Source organism: Chelonus insularis, unplaced genomic scaffold (assembly GCF_013357705.1).
Source record: "Chelonus insularis isolate UGA/USDA-ARS -01 unplaced genomic scaffold, ASM1335770v1 contig_177_pilon, whole genome shotgun sequence".
Taxonomy (NCBI): domain Eukaryota; kingdom Metazoa; phylum Arthropoda; class Insecta; order Hymenoptera; family Braconidae; genus Chelonus; species Chelonus insularis.
In genome coordinates, this window is record NW_023276413.1 from 47988 (window position 1) to 54706 (window position 6719).

At 31.9% G+C, this 6719-nt stretch overlaps 2 non-coding genes across 2 annotated transcripts; both read left to right on the plus strand.

Annotated features, from left to right (window-relative positions):
• Positions 1-337: 337 nt before the first annotated feature.
• On the plus strand, positions 338-409 carry TRNAQ-UUG (transfer RNA glutamine (anticodon UUG)). Its single transcript has one exon. It is a non-coding gene; the product is annotated as a tRNA-Gln (tRNA).
• Positions 410-3024: 2615 nt separating this feature from the next.
• On the plus strand, positions 3025-3118 carry TRNAY-GUA (transfer RNA tyrosine (anticodon GUA)). Its single transcript has 2 exons — positions 3025-3061; positions 3083-3118. It is a non-coding gene; the product is annotated as a tRNA-Tyr (tRNA).
• The last annotated feature ends 3601 nt before the right edge of the window (positions 3119-6719 follow it).

Consider the following 6719-nt stretch of genomic DNA (forward strand, 5'->3'; position numbering starts at 1 on the left):
TATCATATATGATATTTAATTATTGTATACAATAATTAAATTATTAATTTATATCATTTTATTAAAAATCGTACGGTCGAGATCCGAGTGACCTGTCTGCTTCGAAAATTTTTTTCCTTCGGTTCAATATAATAAAAGTCTCTTTTCTGTACCGTCTTTGTCGTAAAAATGAATATTTTAATAAATTGATAATTATTAATTGGTTAAAAAATAAACAAATTTTTTAAAGTTATTTATTCATAAAATGATGATAAATTTATTTGATTTGAGTACATGACTGAACATCTTCGGTGATCCTACTCTTAAAAGTGTCTAAAAATATTTTTCTTTCACTCACGGTCCCATGGTGTAATGGTTAGCACTCTGGACTTTGAATCCAGCGATCCGAGTTCAAATCTCGGTGGGACCTGTTCAACACGAACAAATTTTTTCATCATTTATTTTACGTATTTTTACAAGTGTTTCAATCCACAAAATCAACATTTCCTATTATTTTTCTTTTTTACTTCTAATAATATCTTTTAAATGGATTAGAGAACGCCAACAAAGAAGTGCTCATCAATTGAGCAGTCTCGCTTGTAGCATACACATCACGTCCAAGTGTATCAGCTGCTTACTGACATGAATGATTGTATAAGAGTTTAATATGTTTTGCGATGACGTATTTATTAACTCGAAAATACGTAAGATAAGATAGTAATAATTATTATCAACGTATAGAAACGGGAGTAAAAATTAATTAAACTATAAAAATAAAGTTTAATAGGATTTAATATGATTTTCAGATAATCTTATGTTATCTGCAAAGTTTTGATAACACGAAATAGTCCGCGGATGAAAGATATTTTCAAGTTTAAAGCTCATTTGAAACGATTCCGGCAATTGTTCGTACCGATAGGACAGTAATTCCAAGTCCAACTCCTCGTGGCCATAAAGTCAAGAGTGCAAAGCTTTATCCGCGAGATAATACGAAAGCTGCTGTTACTGTATGTATATGTAGTACTATATCTTCTCTCTTATACGGATTCTGATGGTATTAAAGTACTACGGGCGATTGGATGTAGCAAACATTTTATCGAATTTAATTTTAAGAGTGAGCGCTTTTCGGCATTAAATCTTAACAGCTTCCTTGGTAATAAATAATATTATGCATACTGAAGATCTGTTAGGGGGACCTAAGAAAACGAAAGAGAAAAACTGTTGAGCAATTAAATAAAATGTGATACGCCTCGAGTTATGACTTGAATTTTTATGGTTTATGACACAACGCGAGGATATTCTTTAAACCTAGAACATAAAACATCCTTCTTAATAAGGCCTGACGAAGTCACTTTTTTATTTAAGCTTTTTTTATATGATTCCAATTTACATTTCTGTATAAAAGTGGTTCATTTAGCACTTAGGGATTACGTTTGTTTTTAAATTACACTTTCTAATTTGTCAATAGCACCTCACAGGGATTTATTTTTCTTATGAATAAATTGTGCAATCTACTTTGACAATCTAATAATTTTTTAATACAACATTTCATTAATAAGTTTAGTTTTAATAGGTAAAAAAAATTTTTTTATTTGACCCAATTTTTTCATTAATTTTTAAAAATAATGATTCAATTTAATTTAATTTAAAAATATTAGAAAAATAATTAAAAGTGTTTTATAAATCTTTTTTATGTATTCAAAAAATTTTTTTAATAATTCACAATATTTGTAGTTTATGATCAAGCATTTTTTCAGACCAAAGCATAAAATATTTTTTTAATAAGACCTGTGACAGTTTTTTTTACAGATTCCAATCTAAATATCTGTATTAAAACAGTTTATTCGCCATCAAGGGATAAAATCTGTCCCCAAAAAAATTTTTCTAACACACCCAAAACAAAGAAACGTCTTGCCAATTTTTTATTATTGGCTCATAAAATTCCGTAGATACTCGAGATTATTTAGGCATATCGAGGCAATTATAATATGTTTTATTATATTCGTCTCCTTACTTTATTTCATTCTTCTGTTGACTCGATATCATCCTCTACACGGCAGCAAGGGGAATGGCAAAAGACTTTTTAACCCTCGCGACGCGATTATTCCGGTACACCCTTGAACTTATATCGTAAAAATGTTATTAGAGCCTCAAACTCTTGCATAAGTTTGAATAGGAGAAGGCGTTTAAATAAGACACAAAAATTTTTATGCTTTCCTAAGTACATGCAATGTAAAAAATGATACACACTATGAGTACACTTAGTAACGAAAAAATGGCAAAGCATAAAATGAAAAAATAATTAAATTATTTATCTTAAAATTTTTTCATATTCCACATTTGAATGAAAATAAAAAAAATATTCGCTTTAAATTTTCCTTTGTTTTCCTAAGAAAGCAGTAAAAGTATTTTCATAATTTAATTTTTTTTATATACATTTGATAAAACTTAATTGTAGCTATGAAAAAAATTATTGCCAGTATTTTATATTATTAAGTCACTTAATTTAGTACTAAGAATGGTAATTAAAGGGTTAAAGCATTTAGTCTTGTAATAAAGTAAAGCATAATGACTCTATGCAAAAATGTCTTGAGTCTTTACGACACTGTCTGTCACCCTTTCATGCTTTCTTCCATTTCCCTCTGGCTTTCCATCAACATGATCTAACTTTACGGTTTTATGTAAACTGTATTTGATCCATCAAAGTTTTACCTTCACAGCATTTTAATGGTGATTGGCGAGCATCGTGAAAGATACTAGGATATCTGGGAGTATAAAATTCAGCACAATCACCCTGCTTGGTTTAGTTTGACACCCAATTCTCTGGTTCGATGCGTCCAATGTCGTAAACTTATTGATCCCTCTGTTATTTCTATATTTCATCTCCAGTATACACTCACTCTAAGATGATAAAAACTTTTTTTATTACACACTCAATCTTAAAAAATATCTCAAGAATTTTTTTTCTCCACTTCCATCATTACTTACATAATACCATACTTGGAAAGAGATTCATAAGGAGTTTTGAAAGTCCTCTACTCTAAGCCTTCGATAGCTCAGTTGGTAGAGCGGTGGACTGTAGTTGGTTTGAAATGAGAGAGACATCCATAGGTCGCTGGTTCAAATCCGGCTCGAAGGAAATTTTTTTTTTTTCTCAAAAACCTTTTCATCTTCCTAAATTAAACCTAATGACCATAATTGCTATTAAACTATAATTTTCTATTGATGATTTAAGCATAATTAATTTCAGGAAAGTGCTCATGTAATTCTATTAGCACTGTTTATCAACATTTAATGATGTAAACGATGAAATTTTACAATGATTGCAATTATCAACAGTTTGGATTAGAGAAAGGGCTTTCAGAGACACTGGTGTGTGGCATTCTCATTACACGCTGCGTGAATTTCAATTACAAACACCTGTAATACGGAATTACATCCAACGTCGTTGTGTCCGACATAATGGACTGACTGCCGATTAGAGCTATTACAACAACCTAATCCATACCAATAGAAGTCCATTGATTACATTTGATAATCAATTAAATTTCTATTTATCTCCAAATTTATCATGAATATGAGATTGGAAAGTTATTGGTGTTTATTGAAAGACGATTAGGCGATAAACGAATGCTGATCAAGCGACGTGAAATGATTAAACTAAATACCTACAGGATAAGTCTGTTGATTGATCATAGCACGATGTCTCAGGAGATCCAGTCATGACTGTAGTGGATGAAGATGGTGGTGGTGGTGGTCGAGTTTGTGGGAGGTGCAGGTAAAGTGATATGCATATAGACACATATATGCATATATATGTGTCATATGGTGTATTATAGATACATGAAACGTAGAGCAATGGAGAATGCACCGTTGGTAATTAATCAGGAGCGTGTGCATCAACGTCTAAAGCCCTTGGCCATGTCGGACGACTGCTCAGGCAGAAACCACTCAAATTAATTTCAAGTCAAAGCATATTCTTCGATTTGACGTTGTTGTTCAGTCTCGACATCCAATCAACCGATCCCTAAAGAACATGCTGGGAGAGGGTAGCATGTAACCCTCGATTCCATTTCTGTTATATATTTCGTTAGTGTACAATGCTTTTCCTTACGGTTGGTTAAGTCTTGACTGACAGCACCAAGTTTGGTAACACTTGCCAACTTTGAATTTCACTCCCTCGACTACCATTCAAACGAAAAACTCAAGTGAAAAAGTGAGAGCAAAAGATACACCATCCAGTGTGTCATGTTACGCACTGTGGTAGATGCAGCATGTCAACCAATGACAGCCGGTTGAACAAGTGGCATTGTTAAATCATTTTACATTCGTCCTCTGCTGATGAATCATAGATATATGTACCGCGATTTATTATTATTCAAAGAATTCCGGGTGTAATCGTGTGATAATCAAATACATCATGGATATTAAAATTATTTCCAATCTATTTTTCCAGTATGTTGGGTCATCATATGGTGGCTTTGTGTTGGCAGAATATTCTTCAACTATTTAATAAATGCTTTTGTATTCTCTCGATCATTGAATAAATGACGGAACTCTACTAATGAAATTTAATTCATTGTGTACAAATTTGATAAAAAATATTTTTTTCTCTTCCAATAGTTATTTTTAAATTCAGAAAGAAGCTCGGAGGAAGCTGATTAATTACTGAAATAATGAATTAATATTGAACTATTGATTGATCTTTCTATGGAACAAATGAAAATAGATTATTTCCAAGCTATTTGCTACGACTGTAATTATAATTTCTATGATAATTTGATACTCTTCATTTTCAATTGAATTAAAAGACACTGAGGAAATTCGTAAAATTTTATTTTATTTTTAAGAGTGAAAATACCGATTATTCAAGTGTTTCCACGTCAAGCAACGTGTCGCTACGATTATATCTTTATAGTTTTATAACAGCAGATTCAGGATGGAGATTTTATCTTCTGTGTTACCTCTATTCATTCTTCCGCAACTCCACATAACAACGAATCAGCACGAAAGAAGAAGACGAGAGTGTATGTGCAACGAATTGAGTTTCGAGCACGGAATTTGTGCTCTCGTAGTTTTATCTCATTTTTATTTATTTTTTATGATTTTTTCTCTTTTAATATTTTTTATACTTTTATAAATTATACACCGTTCGCGAATCCGCATGCAAATAAAACTGTAATAATTGGAGTCAAGTGTTAGTCGAGTTCCTATCTAATTTCTCTCCAGAGAATTGTTGCCTGTGATTAGATATTTTATTATCAAGGAAGCTCTTGGTTGATTTGTAAACTAAAGATAAAAATTAACGTCTCTAAATTTCTTTTTTTTTTTCAATTTTTTAAACAAGATAAAAGGCACTGTCTAGCATCAAATTTGATTAATAATTAAATAAACTTCTTTCTTAAAAGAATTATTTTAAAATGGCAAAAAGGTATATGTTCAGGTGAACAAATAAGATTTTCCATGATTGAATAACAAAACACTGAGCAGTGTACTCTCAAGGCTTTTACCATCTCACTGATAGCACCACACATAAATCTCAGCATCAGAAGCAAATGAATTAATACGATAAGGGTAGAAAATATTCGTTGGAGAATAGATGATCTCATTCTTTTCATCTCTTGGCAGTTTTCACTGTTGCTTTCAGTTTTTTTCTTCTCCCCTTCTGTCATATAACAGTCATAACGAAGCTGCACCACGAAATACTCCTCCAGGGGATAGTGTTGCAGACTCGAAGAGACGCGTCTAAGCTCCTGAGTTAGCCGCTGCGGGGACTTAATTATCTAATTAATTAACCTCAATCAGAACGATGAGTAATTTCTCGCTCGGATGGCGCCTTTGCCGAGTACTAAGTAAAGGGGAGAACGTACAAGAGAGTAAGAGACTTCTTCTTGTCACACTGTGACTGTAGGGTGAGTTACGGTTGGCTACACGGCAAATCGATTATGTCTCCCGATGCCAACATTACCGAGTTCTGCGGCTGCTTCAGCCTCTTGTCTTCTCCCTCTCTTGTCTCGAATCCAGGATCATCGACCGTGTACCTCTTATCTCTTGTCTCCGCTTTCAAGAAGACAACTTTTCAGATCTACCGTTTCCAAGCAACCAAAGTTAAAACGTTTTATCTGACGTCTCATCGCATTAGCAGTGGATTGATGAGAATATTTCTTAACTTGAGAAAAACAATTTATAAAAAACATGTGACGTTAACTTAATATTACATAATTTATAATTCATATCACGATTCGCATACTTGATAATTTAATAAATCTTCAGCAAGACGAGTCATTTTCTTTACTATCATCATCATTAGTGGACCATACAAGACGTTTTGATGCTGAATAGATTCTAGTTAGTTCCTCTAACAAGTTGTCAGTTTGGTTTAGGCCCTAATTAGATGAATTTCAACTCGTTTATTCTCGTATCAGTAACTTTCAAAACACTTTATGATCATTATAAAATTTTTTTTTTTCCAATACAAGAAATTATTTCATTGCTTTGATTATTTAAGTATTGACTTACAATTTTGAAGTTTTCATTTATTTTAAATTATTTAATGTAAATAAATCAATACAAAGCAGTTTATTAAAACTAAAAAAACCATTTTCACCTTGAAATTTTTTATTAAAAATTATTTATGCACAAAATCCGGCTTCCAGACGATTTTTTTTTTCGCTCGAGGCACAAAAAAATGTTTTCATTGAGTAAATATCAACAGAGTCTTTTGGAATCGATTAATATAT